This window comes from Scatophagus argus, chromosome 23 (genome assembly GCF_020382885.2).
Source record: "Scatophagus argus isolate fScaArg1 chromosome 23, fScaArg1.pri, whole genome shotgun sequence".
NCBI lineage: Eukaryota > Metazoa > Chordata > Actinopteri > Scatophagidae > Scatophagus > Scatophagus argus.
Window position 1 is genome coordinate 2,328,217 of NC_058515.1, and position 17,853 is coordinate 2,346,069.

General features: G+C 42.4%; 1 protein-coding gene across 2 annotated transcripts in view; it reads right to left on the minus strand.

Moving 5' to 3' along the window:
• pde5ab (phosphodiesterase 5A, cGMP-specific, b) overlaps positions 1 to 17,853 on the minus strand; it is a 71,082-nt gene that overhangs the window by 50,971 nt on the left and 2,258 nt on the right. Inside the window, exon 2 of one of the 2 annotated variants that reach the window (XM_046380376.1) lies at positions 1,552 to 1,625. The exons of the other annotated variant lie outside the window; for it this stretch is intronic. The gene's annotated coding sequence lies outside the window, so the exon portion shown is untranslated. The remainder of the gene's footprint in view (positions 1 to 1,551; positions 1,626 to 17,853) is intronic. 2 annotated transcript variants of the gene reach the window in all.

The following is a 17,853-nucleotide window of genomic DNA, read 5'->3' on the forward strand; positions in this document are numbered from 1 at the left end:
AAAAAGTAGCAGAAAATGGAAAACCTCACGTACAAATACCTCAAGAATGCTAACTGCAGTACTTGAGTAACTTGTACTTGGTTATATTCCGTCACTGGTTGTTCTAAATTTTAACAAGGTTTTCATTTTCACTGCATATGTATATCAGTGAAACTAAATGTCACAGATAGTTTCCTAAACCTAACCAAGTAGTTTCACAAAGACTACTGTGAAGAGGAAAAACAAGGACAAGTCTACCCTGCCTAGAGGATAAGCAGGGCCCTGCCCTGGAACCAGGTCTGGGGACTTGGCCCATTGGCAAGAGCCAGGCCTTTGCTCATGGGGCCCAGCCAGGCCCAGCCCAAAGCAGGGATGTGGGGCTGTCCTCCAGTGGGCCCAACACCTGCAGGAGGAGTCAGGGGGGTCTGGTGCAGTGTGTATGTATAAAGGCAGGGGCCTTGGTGGTCCGATCCCTGGTTGTTATTGAAGCTAGTTTTTGTAAACTACTAAATTTATCTGAAGTGGTGTTTCGTGTTAAACCTTATGAATGAGATGCGAATGCCACGTGACAAATTAGCAGTGTCAGATGACCTGAGATGACAGTGAGTTGCTGTATTGGTATGACTTTGATGAAGTAAAAATACTTTGTTTTTGTCTTTCACATCATACAGTAGTTCCACAAACAGTCCTGTGTTCAGTTTGTGTTACAGGAACTTTATATGTTCTTCTGTGGAGGAATTTCAGAGAAACATACATGTAGTTCCCCAACATATCATCATGACTGTAATACCCACATGGGGACAGCTAGCCTGGCTGTATCTAAAGAGAAAATAAAAATACTAAATACACATTCTAAAGATACAATGGGCAAGTTTTGGTTTTAATTTTTAATTTTAAGTTTAAAATAAGCCCAAGACAGCCCAAGACTGTGTGCTGATTTATCTGAGCCTCTACGCCACGATGCACATTCATCATCTCCAGAGAATAAACCATGCAGAGGTTTTTCATTCATTTCAGTCGAGACATTTGGTTTATACATGTTGATTTGTTGCAGTTGAAAAGTAGACCTTTTAGCCCCGTCTGCAGTAAAAAAAAAATCCCCAGAAAGAGGCAGATGGGTTCATTTTCTCACACTCTAATAAGGAGTAGACAACAAAGCAAATAATAACTGGGAGGAATGTGTCAAAGTGGTTTCAGAGACCAGTATTAGGAAAAATACAAAACAAGGTGAAACACCTGAAGTTCAAAGATTAAAATACTGGTTGAAATTCAGAAGTGGAGTAAATAAAGTCAGTTGAATGAATTCCTTCTGTCAGTTAAATTCTTCACAAATTAATCTCAAATAGTTAATCTCTTTTGACCCTATTTTAATTGTACACTGTTATTAAACTAGTAGTTCAAAATAAACAATTCATAATTAACTTTTCAATTATCCTGTCAATCATATAGCTGGAGGAGTGCAGGTTTTTATTAATGAAGTCTAATGGCTTTCAGCCTCTGTGTGCTTGCTGTGCTGGTCTTCAGTGTGCCACACAGCTGGACACTTGGGCCCCGCTGGTGGTGTTACCTTACCAGCAGATGGTGGCTGGTCGTCCCAGGGGGAACCTACAGGCAGCATCCCAACCCCCACAAGTCTCCCACCAGCCCTGTAGCACAGCAATCAGAAAGCAGAGCCTAAGTCTAATGGTGGAGATGACGGAGATGGGGAGGGAGGGGGACAGAGATACATCTTCTTCACTCTTATTATGGTCTCTGTATGGTCTTCCTGTGGTTTCTAATATTTTGCATTGTCTAAGTATATTTCATCTGTATTTGTCGTTCACCCTGTATTCCCTGTATTCGTGTACAGTGCTGTGTATATTGCATTTAAACAGGCAATAAGACAACTTTATTTGTATAGCAGTTTGTCTTAAAGGGCTTTAGATAACATCATAGCAACATCCTCTGCCCTTAGACCCTCACCTCTTTTCCCCTTCTGGGAAAAACTCCCAGAAAAAAAAACCTTTAACAGAGAAAAAATGGGTGAGCAACAGAGGAGGGATCCCTCACCCAGGACAGGCAGACATGCAGTGGATGTTGTACAGGCAGGAAAGCAGTTAACAACATGAGATATGGGATAGATGGGGAATGTTCAGTCAGGGGAGAGCTGATGGAGGCAGCTCCTGGTGGACAGGCTGGGCCGTGAACAGGGAAAGCAGCAGGTTGGTTAATGAGCAGGGACAACAGGCAGGGTAGAAGCAGAGGGAAGGAGGTGATGCAGGTGGAGGTTGGTGCCGGTGGATGGAGCTCTGGAGAAATCTGTGAAGACACAGAGAGAGTGCAAGACACCAACGCCAGACTACACAGTATAACAGATAAAGATGGAACAGCAAATGTGTAGAAGGAGAGGAGAGGAGAGGAGAGGAGAGGAGAGGAGAGGAGAGGAGAGAAGAGAAGAGGAGAGGAGAGGAGAGGAGAGAAGAGGAAAGGAGAGGAGAGAAGAGGAGAGGAGAGGAGAGAAGAGGAAAGGAGATGAGAGGAGAGAAGAGGAAAGGAGAAGGCTTCCTGTATCCTGATGTGTCCCCAAGCAGTCTAAGCCTATGGCAGCATAACTATAAAATGGTTCAGAGTTACCTGAGCCAGCCCTAACTAAAAGCTCAATCATAGAGGAATGTTTTTAGCCTGGATTTAAGTGTGGAGAGAGTGTCTGCCTCTCTGACCCATGGAGACAGTTGGCTCCACAATAGTGGAGCTTGGTAGCTGAAAGCTCTACCTCCCAATCTGTTTTTAGAGATACCTGGAACCACTAACACTCCGGCTTCCTCCCACAATACCAAAAACATGCACATTAGGTTAATTGGCTACTCTACATTGCCCCTAGGTGTGAGTGTGAGAGTGTGTGCTTGTCTGTCTTTGTGTGTTGGCCCTGCGATTGACTGGCGACCAGTCCAGGGTGAACCCCGCCTCTCGCCCGTAGTCAGCTGGGATAAGCTCCAGCTCCCCCGCGACCCTGACGGATAAGCGGTATAGAAAATGGATGGGTGGATGGATGGGAACCACTAGCAGACCTGCATTCTGGGAGCGAAGTGTTCTACAGGGGCAATAAGGAACAAAGAGGACTTTAAGATAGGACAGAGCTTTGTTATTGAGAGGATTATAAGTGAGCAGCCTTCTTGATGGAACGCCAATTTACCATCAATGAGGGATAACACATTTTTAATTTATGAGCATCTTTGTAATTGCACCACACAGCCTCTGAATAAAAGATTAAAGACATTCATGATTTTGTGAAGATTTCCCCTCTGTTGTACTTTTCTAGTATGCATGCTGTGCATGCTGAAACAGCCTCCTACATGTCTTGAATATTTTCACTTAAAATAGATGCAAAGTATGCAAAAGGAGAAAAAAAAACATGTCCAGCACATGTCCTGCAATAACTTAGGTTTAGCAGACTCACTAAACTTGCCAGAACTAGTTTTAAGTAACCCAACAGGACATTAGCTACTGGTTGACAAAACAGTCACTCAGGACTGCAAGACCAGACAGACCAACCTGTGCACCGCCTGGATTGACTAGAAGAAGGCCTACGACTCAATGCCACACACATGGATACTGGAATGCCTGGAAATGTACAACATCAACAGGACACTAAGAACTCAATGGGGCTGTGGAGGAAAACTTTAGAGATCAACTCATAGCCAACTGCACAAGTTACTAACAAGTGTGTCATATACCAAGGTGAAGCAACCGTCAGCCACCTCCTCTACATGGATGACATCAAGCTGTATGTCCGTGTCACACAGCCATGGCTCTATTGTTTACAGTAGGGATCAGTTGTTAGCACTCCGTAACACAGCAGGGCTGCTCCAGGAGAGCCCCGATGTCCCCCGAGAGCTGAGGAGGAGGAAACTAGCAAGCTGTATCAGAGCTCAATTCCATGCCAAGAGGAGACGGTACAGACCCGTTCTCCCGTCGATCATCATGGGGAATGTAAGATGTCTCCCCAGTAAGATGGACTAGCTACCGGCATTGACCCACTCGAACATCACTCTCAATGGCTTCCAACTAATGCGGGCCAACAGGACAAAGGAGAGCAGTAAGATAAAAGGAGGAAGAGGGCTGGCAGTATATGTGAATGTATTCTGTCCGTAAAAAGCCTGTGTCTTAACACAATCAGACAGACAGCTAACAAGGTTACAGTAAAGGTCAGAGGCTGAAGTTAGATGCCTTTTCTGTTGTCTTCCTTTTCATACAGGACTTTCTTTCTGTTTAAAACTGACAATTAAAGACAAATTACTGAATGCTAATTGTACATGTTCATACACAGACATAACACAATGAAACTATGTGACTACAAATTTATGGTGGAAAAATTTGTATTCAAATAGTACAAAATTGCTGCACACCATTTTACAGTCTTGTAAATAATAGATTGCGTAACTTTCGGAACATCACTATTAAGGAGCACATCTGCTGCAGAGACATTAAACTGTTAGCTGTTAGGTGGCCATATTTACCGGGGAAATTCTCTTTACTTCATCACAATGGCTGTTTATTTTCCCCCTCTTCTAACGTGGACACGGCCTTCAATTTTCATCCACTCTGTCGCAGACAGGCTGCAGACACCAGCACCACAGGTCCTATTCCTTATTTCTGGGGACAACCATGCCTCTCCTTCCCACACTCTGCTCACCTCCAGTCAGGATGTCACCTGTCCCACCAAAGACAATAAAGTGCTGGACTTATCATATGCTAACACCAAGGAACCATATAACTCATCACCCCTCACTCCCCTGGGGAGATCTGATCACAACCTGGTTCATACGTGGTATCAACTGTATGGGAGGTAGTGTGATTCTCATGGGGAGAACATCGACAGTCTCACACACTACATAATGGACTATATCAACTTCTGTATGGAGTCTAACGCCGTACCTACTGGGACTGCATGGTGTTTCTCCAACAATTACACGTGGAAATCTGACATAATGTGCTTAAGGAGAAAAAGAGGGCCTTTAAGTCAAGAAACAAGAAGGAGCTGAAGGCTGTTCAATGAAAGCTGAGGAGGAAGATCAGGGAGGGGAAAGCCGGCTACAAGAAGAAGTTGGAGAAGCGGCTGCAGCAGAACAAGCTCTTGCTCGGCATGTACTACCAACAGATAGAAGAAGTGATATCAAGAAATCCCACCATTAGCTGGACAAGGCCCTTAAAGGATAGCACAGAAGTGGTAATCATGGCAGCACCAGAACAAGCACTCGGTACAAGATCAGTAGAGGGTGGGGTCTCCAACACCAGACAGGACCCCAGGTGCAGGCTGTGCAAAGATGCCCCTGGGACAATTCAGTACATAACAGCAGGGTGTAAAATACAGGCAGGAACAGCTCACATGGAAGGCCATAACCAAGTGGCTGGCATAGTATACATAGACTGGAAGTCCCATGGTCAGAATGGAAGACGCCAGGTGGGTGGGAATGACCATGCTATTGGCCAAGTATGTTCACACATACAGGGAATATGACTCCGGTTACACCTGCTCTCCATACCTACATAGAAGGACATAAAACTATAACAGACAAAGGATAAATAAGAAGTAATAAATAGACAAAGGAATAATACTTTGTATCGGGCGAATGGAGGATAGATGACAATGTATATCGACTGCTTTACAATACTAAATACAAATGCAAATACAAATCCCTTATTTACATATTAACAGTCAAATAGAGTGATGGCCTGGAGGAAGAAACTGTTTGAGTCTGGTTATTTTGGCGTACAGTGTCCTGTAGCGCCATCCAGAGGGGAAAAGTTCAAACAGGTTGTGACTAGAGTGTGATGGATCTGCTGTGATGCTCTGGAGGTGTACAAGTTGTGGATGGAGGGAAGTTTTTTCTGCAGACCTGTTTGGTTGCTGAACCACACCAGACAATGATGGTGCACAGAACAGACCGGATTGCTGCTGTGTAGAACTGGACCAGCAGTTCCTGGAGCAGGTTGAACTTTCTGAGTTGCCTCAGGAAATAGATTCTCTGCTGGGCCTTCTTGATGACTGCGTCTATGTTTGCTGTCCACTTCACGTCCTGGGAGATGGTGGATCCCAGAAACCTGAATGTTTTCACCATGGACACAGTGTTGTTGAATATGATGATGGGGGGCAGTGGTGGGGGGGGCTCCTTCTGAAGCCCACTGTCACCGCCACAGTCTTCGGTCAAGCTCTAGGCTGTTCTGACCACACCAGCGGACCAGCTGATCCACGTTCTGTCTGTAGGCAGACTCGTCATCATCTTGGATTAGGCTGATGACTGTTGTGTCATCTGCAAATTTCAGGATTTTGACGGATGGGTCTCACAAGGAGCAGATGCTGGTGTAGAGGGAGACGAGCAGAGGAGAAAGCACACGCCCCTGGAGGGTGCTTACTGTCCGAATGCTTGATGTTGATTTCCCCAGCCTCACCTGCTGCCTCCAGTCTGTCAGGAAGTTTGTGATTCACTGACAGATGGGAGCTGGGTCAGCTTAGTGTGGATAAGTTCCGGGATGATGCTATGGAATGCAGGGCTGAAGTCCACAAACAAGATCCTGGCATGCGTCCCTATAGAGTCAAGTGGTGAACCAGCTGGGCATTGTGGTGGCTAGATGTAGCAATCCCAAGCGACAGCAACACCAAGACGGACCACAAGAAGCTAGAAAAACACCAAAGACTGAAAGAAGATCTAGAAAAAATGTGGCGAGTAAAAGCAACAGTGGTACCAGTGGTAATCACGCACTTGGGGCTGTGACCCCCAAACTGGAAGAGTGACTCCCTCAGATTCCAGGTAAAACGTCGGTGGTCTGTCCTAGGAACAGCTAAGATACTGTGCATAACCCTAAAACTCCCTCTGGTAGAGGATCTGAGCTTGAGGAGGACACTGTATATACACACACATCAGGAAACACAGTATACAGTATACAGCAGATGTTCATGTTTTTCATATAACAAAATACTATATCATATGCACTTGCGCATGCTGTATATTACACACCTTCATGCATTATGTAATGTAATAATGTGCCCAAAGTACTGTATCGGGAGTAGTCACAAGTACACACACACACACACACACACACAGGGTGAGCAGAAATAAGTTGTGGGCATATCTCTGCTCATTCTGTGCGCCGTGTGTCAGTGGACTTTGACATTTCCATCTGGAGATGCTTAGTAAACAAGTCTGAAAGACGATGGAAGGAAATAAATAGCTGACCAGATAGTAAGCTATACCTGAACTAGACTCACATCAGTTTACTGTGCAATCAATATCCAATATTGATGCTGTCACAGAAAACCCTTCTGAATGTTTAAACTTAAAGCTGAAGTATGTCATGCTCCTTTCTGGTAAAAGAATAGATTAAAAATCAGATAGAAATCTGCCACCTTTGCTGATGAAACCAATATCAACACTTTACCAACACCTGGTAAAGGCTGCATGTATCTTTCTTGCACGTTTTAGTTCCAAAGAGCCAGAAGTATGACTATTCTGCAGCACAGTACAGCATAGGTTCAGCCCGCCAGAAGCATTAAGCTAAGAAAATCTTCAGCTGAGGATATAAAAGCTTTCTTTTCAGCATCACCTCAGATCCTGAAAACAGGGCTGTTTGTGAGCAGAGCTATGTTTAATGGCTTCTTTCCATCCAGGAAAAGTTTGATAAAACACAGATGTATGTCTGCACAGTGTCAGCACAGAGCGGCGACAACAGGAATAAATCTCACAATCTCACAAATCTCACAGGAGAGCAAAAGCGGCACAGAGCTCATCCCTTCCAGGTCAAATGGAGGAAAAATTTCCGAGAAATCGCTGGAATGTCTTTGATAGCATATAAACAAAGAGACAATCTGTCCTTAAACCTTCAGTATGTTGTGGAAGTTTAATATGCTCCAACATACTGACTTGAACTGCAATGACATTGTCTCTTTTCCTCTCTCTCTATCTCACCCTCTCTCTCTCACACACACACACACACACACTCACAAAAGGTAAAGTAGGGGTCAGCACCGATGCTCCCAATCCTTCCTTAAAAATGCAATTTCCCGAGCATCTGAAAGAAGACAAGAGAAAATAAATCTATTCGCACAGAAATATAAATTATTCCCCTGCTGCCTCACAGCTGGAAAGAAAGTTTGCATCACCTTGATTAAATTAAACTTTATTAAATGGTAATAAGGTGAAATCCCAGCTCAGGGAACACAGCATTTTTCATTACTTTGAAATCAGATAAAAGGGTCAGTGAGTTCCCAGGGTGAAAGGGTTGGAAGCTTGGGAAGGTCACCATTGCTTTCCCTGTGAACATTTTGGTTAAATAAACATGTTTGTATACCTCATTTACATCTTAGCTTGAACCACTCAATATTAAGCCGATGGAAGACACTGTTTGGTATTTTCTTTTTGGATTCCTGACCTTTAAGGACATTATACAGTTTGAACCACAAATGATTTAAATTTGTGCCACAAATATGTGGAGCATATCATCTGTCTCCCAGAGGACTTTGGTTTTTTGCTTCAATCCTGGGAATGCTTTCATTTTCCCGTTTATCTGTCTCTCATGAGAGATGCTTGTTCTGATCTCAGTTATAGTCCAGATTTACGACAGTTTCCATAGTCATAATGGCCCTCATAGCTCAGAAAAGACAGCCAAAACACCTATGTGTGTTTCTGAAAAATCAAGTCACTGTCAAGGTAATTGCTAAAAAAGGGAAAGTACTTACTTTTTCTTTTACTTCTACCTGTGTATTTCAGGTGTTTGTGTGTATGTACATGGAAAAATCACCCTGTGGAAACACTGTGAAGGAAAAACAGTTGTTGAGTGGAAACACACTCATTAAAGCTGTGTGTGTATGTGTGTGTGTGTGTGTGTGAGGGAGAGGGAGTAAGTGAAATGCCCCAGGGTTGTGCTCAGATGGTTTCTGCACACACGCATATTGCACACATATACACTGTGTCTGTACTAACTGCTCATCCATACAGTCCACAGTCAATATTTACAGTAGAAGAGCACTGCACAGGTAGAAGTTAGTTAGTTAATGGGGAATAGTTACTTTTAAAGGCCTGTATGTGTAGAACTTTAGAAATAATGATTTAGGTAACTCCCAATGGCAGTATCCAATCAATTTTTAAATCATCCAAGACCAACAGAAGCATTTGAAACATGCTCTAATCACACAGAGATTCTGCATCAATGTCCTATAGAAAGACCTAGTTTGACTGACCTGCAAGAACACAACACCTTCTTGTGAAGTGACATTCAGGGTCATCATACCTCCATATTAAAAAAAAAAAGCCACTAAATTTATTCACATACTATTTAAAGCTGCAATAATTCAGAATTTCACAAAAACAGGGGATTGCATGAGTGTGTAAAATGAAAGGTGGTGTTTGGGTGACCAGGTGTCTGGAAACATTTGGGAAAGTTCTGAATTTAAACCCCAAACTTGTTCTGTTGGTCATGAAAATTAGACAACCCTCGCCATGTAAAGTTCATATTCTCATGTTCCTACTAAGTTAAACAATAATTACTTTGCTATCACTAGAAACCAGCTCCCATGAAGGTTTATGAGCACGACAGCAAAGGGGATTTGATCACCATAACTTGATTTTGTACATACTCATAATATCCACCAACGCTCACTAAAACAACAGTAATGTAATGCGTCTTTGTAGTTTTTATTACAGATGTGTCTGAATTGGGGCGGCACGGTGGTGCAGTGGTTAGAACTGTCGCCTCATAGCAAGAGGGTTCCAGGTTCGAATCCCGGTCTGGGCCCTTCTATGTGGAGTTTGCATGTTCTCCCTGTGTCTGCGTGGGTTTTCTCCGGGTATTCCGGCTTCCTACCACAATACCAAAAACATGCACATTAGGTTAACTGGCTACTCTAAATTGCCCCTAGTTGTGAGTGTGAGAGTGTGTGGTTGTCTGTCTTTGTGTGTTGGCCCTGCGATTGACTGGCGACCAGTCCAGGGTGTACCCCGCCTCTCGCCCGTAGTCAGCTGGGATAGGCTCCAGCTCCCCCGCGACCCTGATGGATAAGCGGTATAGAAAATGGATGGATGGATGTGTCTGAATTGGTCGCACATCCTAGAATACATTAAACATTAACTAATATGGATCACTCATGACATGGCAGACAAGAAGGTTTCCCTCTGCTGCCAGCATTTGAACATAGAGACAATCTTTGTTTGTACATCCAGTTCTGAACGATAGTCTAAATGTCAAGGGAAAGTCTCTATCTTAGCTAGCTGCCATTGGAGCTATGAATTTTATCTAGAAATAAGTTCTGAAACAAGCAGATAATCTATCACTTCACTCTGAGATTAACTGAACTACAGTCCGTAAGGCAGAGCACAAGAAGAGACCTTTGACAGGGCCACTGATTACTAATCAGGACCGGAGTTAGTGCTCTGTATCAGTGTGCTGATGATCTAGGGTTTGTTGTTGTTGTTGTTGACTTGTTTGTAATGAATGCCAGAGACAGCACAGAAGATGTTCTAGTGAAGTTCTTACTTTTGTAACAATCCTCCATGAAACCAAAGCTAAACTACTAACATCCCACCTTCATGTCCTGAATCGTGTTCCTCATATTATTCATCATCTTTGCATACTAGTGACCAGTGAATAAAAGGTACCTGATCATTCCATGAAGTATTAATCAAACCAAACGATGAGGAATTAGCATATTAATCCTTTTGGTAACAAATATGGAGGCTTCAATCAGTTCATACATTTCTATTTTACATACTTTTTTATAAAATAATAGTTCCCTACTCTGGCTTTAAATCCTTTTTCAATCCCCCTTTATAGCATCAAACATCAAGCCCTATAAGTTTATACATTTATGAAAGGTTAACTATATGATTTTCATTGCCACTATATTGGAAGAGAGCACCAATATCTCAGACCATAAACAAAGTGCTGAGTGTGCATTGTTTACTCAGTAATCTCACACACTCACATGCTCTAATGTGAGCACATGGCCATCCTGGCTACCAAAACAAATAACAGAGAAGCTCAGATTACAACACACAATAAGGCAGTGAGACGTCACTCTGTTCAGGATCAGCATCTGATCCTGACATAGCACATACACACAAATAGCACATTCCAGGTTTCAGAAAAAAATACCATTTTTAAAATGAGAAATGTTTAAGATGTTGCTTTGTCCACAAAGTTCAAGAAAGTCAAAAAGACAATAAATTACCACAGCTGCGTTTCTGTGGCGTTTCATTAGATGAAATTATACACCTATGCACTCCATTTCCCTCAGCGGGGCCCCTGTGTTCCACGTCTGCTCTGCTAACTGGATTAGCCCTGGTGCAGCAGTCTACTGATGAATAGTCAGCAATAGGTGTTAGGTAACATGTTGGGGGAGAGCTGATCCTGGGAATACATCATGATCATCACCATCCAGGGAGGTTTCCTCTGGACACCCATGCTCAGCTGGGTGGCACTGAGCTGTGGAGAGCTGAGCTGGCAGACAGTGGAAGAAGACCATGTGTTCTTTTACTCCTGTGTCATGGTAAGAAATCAAATGAGATGGAGTTTCCATTCCAAAAGTATGGAGTCATTTGAACTACACACATAGAGTCTGTGTCTGCTCTGGTGCAATCAAAATCTTTAACCCTGCCAGATTAGTTCTTGCAAAAGTCCTCTTAAATTCGCCTGCACACCTGTAAACTTCTGTCATTACATAATCACACTCAATCAAAATTTAATTTGAACAGCTTTGTGGTTCCATACTGAAGCTAATCCCTTTCTGCCTTTTGGCAACATATTTGTTGTATAAGATAACACGCCTGCTGTACATGCAGCCACGTGAAATATTTTAAAAGTTATAACTGGATTCTGAATGAAGCTCACATGCCCAGTTAACTTTATTCATTTACCTGGTTCTCTATCTGATTTCTCTTTGTCGTCTAACTGTATCTGACTGTACTGTATTCAGAAATTTAACTCAACTGAGCATTAAAAGGGTCATTTGTAAAATATGGCCAGAATAGGAAACATCCAAACATATAAAGGGCAGCATATGACCGGAGTAACCAACTGCTCCTCACCATACTGCTTGCTGTAGTTATCTTTGACCATATCAATAATGACCATTTGCTCAGTTGGTTCAGTTAGCTCTATAGCACCTATGGCACCTGGACCATGACTTTGGATTACAGGGGGGAGACACCACAGGCAGCAGAGCTCAGCTTGACAGTCTCCCAATGAACACGGATGGGGAGCAGACTAGGACAGGAAACAGCCCTCAAGACCGGAAGCGTCCAGCTTGACAACAGGGGATACAGTATAGAGGTGATCTACAGTGGCTCTGACTGTGAGTCCGGAGATGAGAACACAGAAGCAGAAGACAAAAAAGTGGTGGTGAAGCTGGGATATTTTTACATCTTACTGAATTGAGGTGATATGAAAGGCACTTTGAAAGACAAGCTAGACTATATGGGGAGTTTTATTTTGTTTGTTGCTTGTCTTAGGTAAAAGAAGGAAACTTGAATTCAGAAGGTGTACCTTTGTATTTTTCTGTTTATTACAGAAAAGAGGTGCAAGAACATTTACTTTCTTAACATTTTGTGAGTTCGTTTTGTTTATTTATTAAACTGAACGCAAAGAGAACTTGAGAAACTTTGGAGGCAAGAGACCACGAGAGCCAGAGGTACAAAGTAGTATTGCAGACAGGACAGGCCAGGGTTGGCTGGTGAGCATGCTAACTTCTGCAGATGTAGCTGCAACACAACACATACAATGACAGAATATCAACACTATCGTTTTTCTCGCTTTGTTGATAATGTTAGTTCATTTGTTAATTGATTTTTAACTGGCTATATCTTACAAATTGCACCTTTAAGGCTACCTGGATGTGTGGGTGGATGGATGGGTTTCTTTAGATTTTTGGTTATATATTGTTTGCATTGTTGTTGTTTATATTTTTCTTTTTGTATTTTGTTAAATATGAAAAAATCCACTGATAATGTGGTACAAGAAAAGCTGTCTATGCTGTTTGACATTTCCTGCCTGTGCTGACTCCAACTCACTGCATAAAGGGCACATTACTTCCTGCATTGTCACTGAATATTGCCAACCATTAGTCTCATAAATCGATGAGACACAAATTAATTTAGGAGTATGTACAACACTCTTCTATTATCAACTGAAATTTGGCTCCCCTAGACTTTAGATCAAGATTAGGCAATCAAGTCTTAGTGTTCTAATCACTTCAGTTGGTATGATTTTATTGGTTTTAGCTAAAAAAATATATGTGAATATGTCAAATAATCACAAACCAACCGTCACACCACAGAACTGTGGTTTAAGGACCTAGACTGCTTCACTTTGGTAATTCATCCTTGGACTCTGCTCTGTGGATTCCTCTGGCATAGGACCACAGTATCTGTACCTTTTCGATCCACATGTTTAAAACAATACGAATATCTGAATTTGATAATATAAAACACAAAAGTACTGAAGCTATTTTTAAAGAGCTGCATAGATATATTAGAATTATGACAGATTTACTAATCTGTGTTCAGTGTACCAGCAAACAACAGAAACCGCAGAAACAACAACACAGGTTGATAATAATGATAATAATGATGATGATAATAATAAAAAGCCAAAAATGATTCCATTCTGTGTGCCTGGAATTTTTTTTGTCTTTTAGCCATGGTATTGAAAAAATTGTGTTGAGAATCTTTTTATATGCTTGAATCGTATTGAAGTTAAGTTGCGTGGCATTCTGCAGCAATGATGTGATAACATAACCTTGTATAACCAAAGGCAGCACTACTGTGAATTTGTCCTTACACAAGGATATTAACCGTGTTGTCTTGTTGATGAGACAGGCCAGCTACTTAACAGGTTTGTCCCTTCACAAAATAAAGGTTTGGGAAAAGTAAAGAAACAACAGGTTTTCACTCAGATTCTGACATTTAAAAAGCTGTAAACTACTCACTTGTGTTGTTGAGGCACAAGTAGATTAAAACATAGAAAAACTCTTGTTATTTTGAAGTCTAAATAAAAGAGAAGTGTGTAGAATAGTGGCTGTAATGTGAATCCTGCAAAAAAAATCTGTAAGTAATTATAAAGAGAAACTGAGACTGAGACTTCTGAGACACTAATTCACATTTGAAGATACTAAATCATTATGTTTAGATACCATATTGTTATTTTTGGATACAGTATCAGTATTTTGATAAGGTTTATCATCATAATGACTTATAGGATCTCTCTCTCTTAATCACATTAGCAGAAACAGACTACCACCTAACTCAAAGAAACTTAAAATAAAGGAAGAAGATGCACAAAAACTGACCCAGGCAGGCCAGGGTAAAAGTTGTAACTGTTGAAAATATCAGTGGAATTGAGCTACAACTACAATAACAACAACAGTGACAACCCAAAAGCTTGGAATTTGATGGCTTGGGACAACAATCAACAATCTGCTTTTACTCCACCTTTTAATCAAGTAGGCAGTGTCACTACTCCAAATAATTAATGTTCCTACAATAGTTTGACAACACTTTGACAACATTGTCACCTCTACCATGAATTATCTCAGCCAGCCAGGCAGGGTAAAGGCACTGATTGTGCACTACAAATTGTAGCAATCTGAATGTCTGCTGGGCATAAATATGACAGTATAAGAACGTGATGGAGAAGCTTATTTAAGGTATGTGTGATCTTTTTGAATTTCTAAACACATGTTTCGGGCTCCCTTGTGATCAGTAATATACAACAGATTTGATTGTAAATCTTCATCTTCAACACTTAAGAGATTGCTCAGGTCATTGCCATAGCAGTCAGTAAAATTCCTCCTACATACATGATTCAGTTTATTCTCATCCATTCTCAGATCTATTGAGTCAATTTCTGAACTCACATAAACACTTAGGCGCCATCTGCCTGACACCTCACCTCAGCATTGGAAACATGTATTCCACACATTAGTCAACCTGTCGGCATTGTCCTGCTAATGTAGCCCCTGATCAGTACCATGGAGAAGGTGTTGAGGTGTAAAACAGAGGCATGGAAACTTAGGCTTTGTCCTCCTAAGTATTGATCTCACAATACAGATGAAGATCAGCACTTTCTGAGTAGTTTCAAGTACAGTCTGTCACCTTTGGCAGATATCTGGATGAGCTAAACGAAGCATAGAACAGCTTTTCCACATATGTTCAGTTCATTTGGCTCCCTCCCCTCTCCCCCTGGATCACCACTTTTCTTCTACATCTCATCTGATTTTCTGAGGTTTATTTTTAACCAAGTCTGGCTTGGAATAGCTCACATCCTGAAATGGAAATTTGGGATGAACACAATGGGAACTTGGCTGCATCACTGTCACCCCCAGAGGGAATAAGTGACTCATGTGACCTCAACAGAAATGACTGCAGCCACAGCAAATGAAGAGAGAGAGAGAGAGAGAGAAAGAGAGAGAGAGTGTGAGGGTTTGGTGGGGTGGTGGGGGGCGGTGAACCAAATAACAAAAAACTTTGATTCTTGCGGATACTTGCCTATCTTTAAACATCACATGCTGATCTTGCTCATTTCTTTCACTTTTCAGTAAGCAATTGCCGTTCCTGTAGTGATGAAAAGCACATGGCCTTTGCTTACATGTTCCCAGTAATAACTTCCAAGCAGGGCTTGCAGGCCTAATCCAAATCTAGCCAAAGAGCAGGGCCATTAATCAAACCGTTACACCCAAAAGGGTTTTCTCCTGCTAGAGAAAGAGCAAATATATCTCTCTATAAACAGACATGACTGTTCACAGTGTTTATATCCAATCAGAGGTTAGAAATGTGGCACAGTCTAAGTCAGTGCAGAAACTGATCAGTGTATTTGGAGCTAATGAATGTTTGAAATGTCAAAGACAATTTGTTGTCAGTAACCAAAAAGTATCAATTGATTTGTCACCACTGGAGAGTAGCACGATGAACCACTATCTTATCGTGGCAGAGGGGTTTGAGTGTCCATATGAGCCCAGGAGCTATGTTGTCTAGGGCTGGTTGCCTCTGGTAGGGTGTCTCAAGACAAAGTGGTCCTGGGGGAAGGGTGAGACAAAGTATGGTTCACAGAGACCTCTGTGACCTCTGAAAGACTTTTGTTCAGCCTTGAAGAAATTCTAGCGAACTGTCCGGCAACTCAGGAAAGGGAAGCGGTACTTTGTTCACACTGTTTACAGTGGGAATGGAGGGCTGCTGATCTCGACTGAGGATATAGTCGGGCAGTGGAAGGAATACTTTGAGGATCTCCTTAATTCCACCAATACCCATCCCCCCAAGACCCCAGCTGCGTGGTCTTGGGGGAGGTTCTCCTATCAGTCGGGAAGTTGATGGGGTTGGAATCAGGGTTGGATGAGATCTGTTTAGAGTGCCTCAAGGCTCTGCATGTTATGGGGCTGTGTTTTGTTGACTTGGAGAAGGCTTACAACCGAGTTCTGAAGGGGTCTCCGGGAATATGGGGTGGGTGGCCAGTTGCTACGGGCCATCCAGTCTCTGTGTTACCAGAGTGAGAGCTTGGTTCACATTGCCGGCAACATGTCAAACTCGTTTCCAGTTAGGGTTGGACTCAGGTTTGGTGGCCTTAGTATTCCATCTCTGCTTTTTGCAAATGATGTGGTCCTATTGCTGCCATTGAGCAGTGACCTCCAGTTTGCGCTGGGATGATTTGCAGCCGAGTGTGAAGTGGCGGGGCTGAAGATCAACACCTCTAAATCCGAGGCCATGGTTCTCACCTGGAAAAGGGTGGACTGCCCACTCTGGGTCAGAGGAGAGTTGCTAACTGTGGTTAGCGACTGAAAGACTGAAAGACTGAAAAGATCACGGGTACAAGCAGCCGAAATTAGTTTCCTCCGCAGGGTGGTCAGGCTCAGCTTTAGAGATAGGGTGAGGAGCTTGGACATCCTGGAGGGGCTCAGAATAGAGCCGCTGCTCCTTCACATCGAGATGACCCAGTTTGGGCACCTGGTTAGGATGCCTCCCAGACATCTTCCTGGGGAGTTGTATCGGGCATGTCCATCTGGGAATGGACCTCAGCGCAGATCCAGGACACAATGGAAGATTATAGTGGAAGTGCCAGGGGAGAGGACAGTCTGGGCTTCCCTGGTGAGGCTGCTGCCCCCGCGATCCGGATTCGGATAAGCAGAGGAAGACAAGATGAGACGAGAAGATGAAAGCTCTAATGTGTTATTAATTTAGTTATGGCTGATGTGTTGTCAGACCATTTTTATCCTATTTACGCATCCAGCAAACACGAAGGAAAGGTCAAAGAAGACTGAGAATAGTGAATTCAGTTCATAATTTTTCAGAGCAATATGGAGGGTCTGTAGGAGCTCACATTCTGCAGTTAAAACTTATATATAGTCAGTGTTATACAGGAAGATTCCAGTAAATATCCAGATTATCCACATCCAATTTCTCAACCAGAAGTTTTCTATGTCAGTGTGGAGAAGAGGAAAATACTATGCACCAGTAGAATTAAAGCTGCTCTTATCAATGTACTTATATTAATTATTAATATTAATTATATTAATTGTTACTGAAAGGCTGTAAATTGAAAAAGATGTCACTTGTACTGATGAATCCACGGAGAATTATCACCATATCCATACAGTTTCCCTCCGCTAACACATCCTTTTAGCTCATTGTTTTGGTTTTATGGGCCTGTGCTGGTTTAGTTCCATCAGTCTCCTCAGTGTTGTTTTCAGTGGCATGAGGCAGCTGCTTTTAGTAAAAGCATTAATAAACCCAACTGACATTACTTGCATAACAGCAGCGGCATGCTAAGAAAGTTGGCTGTGGAGCAGCTTCTAAAGAGTCAAAAAGGAGAGTGGATCTTAGACTTATCTTAGACATCCATCAGGTGGAAACAAACACA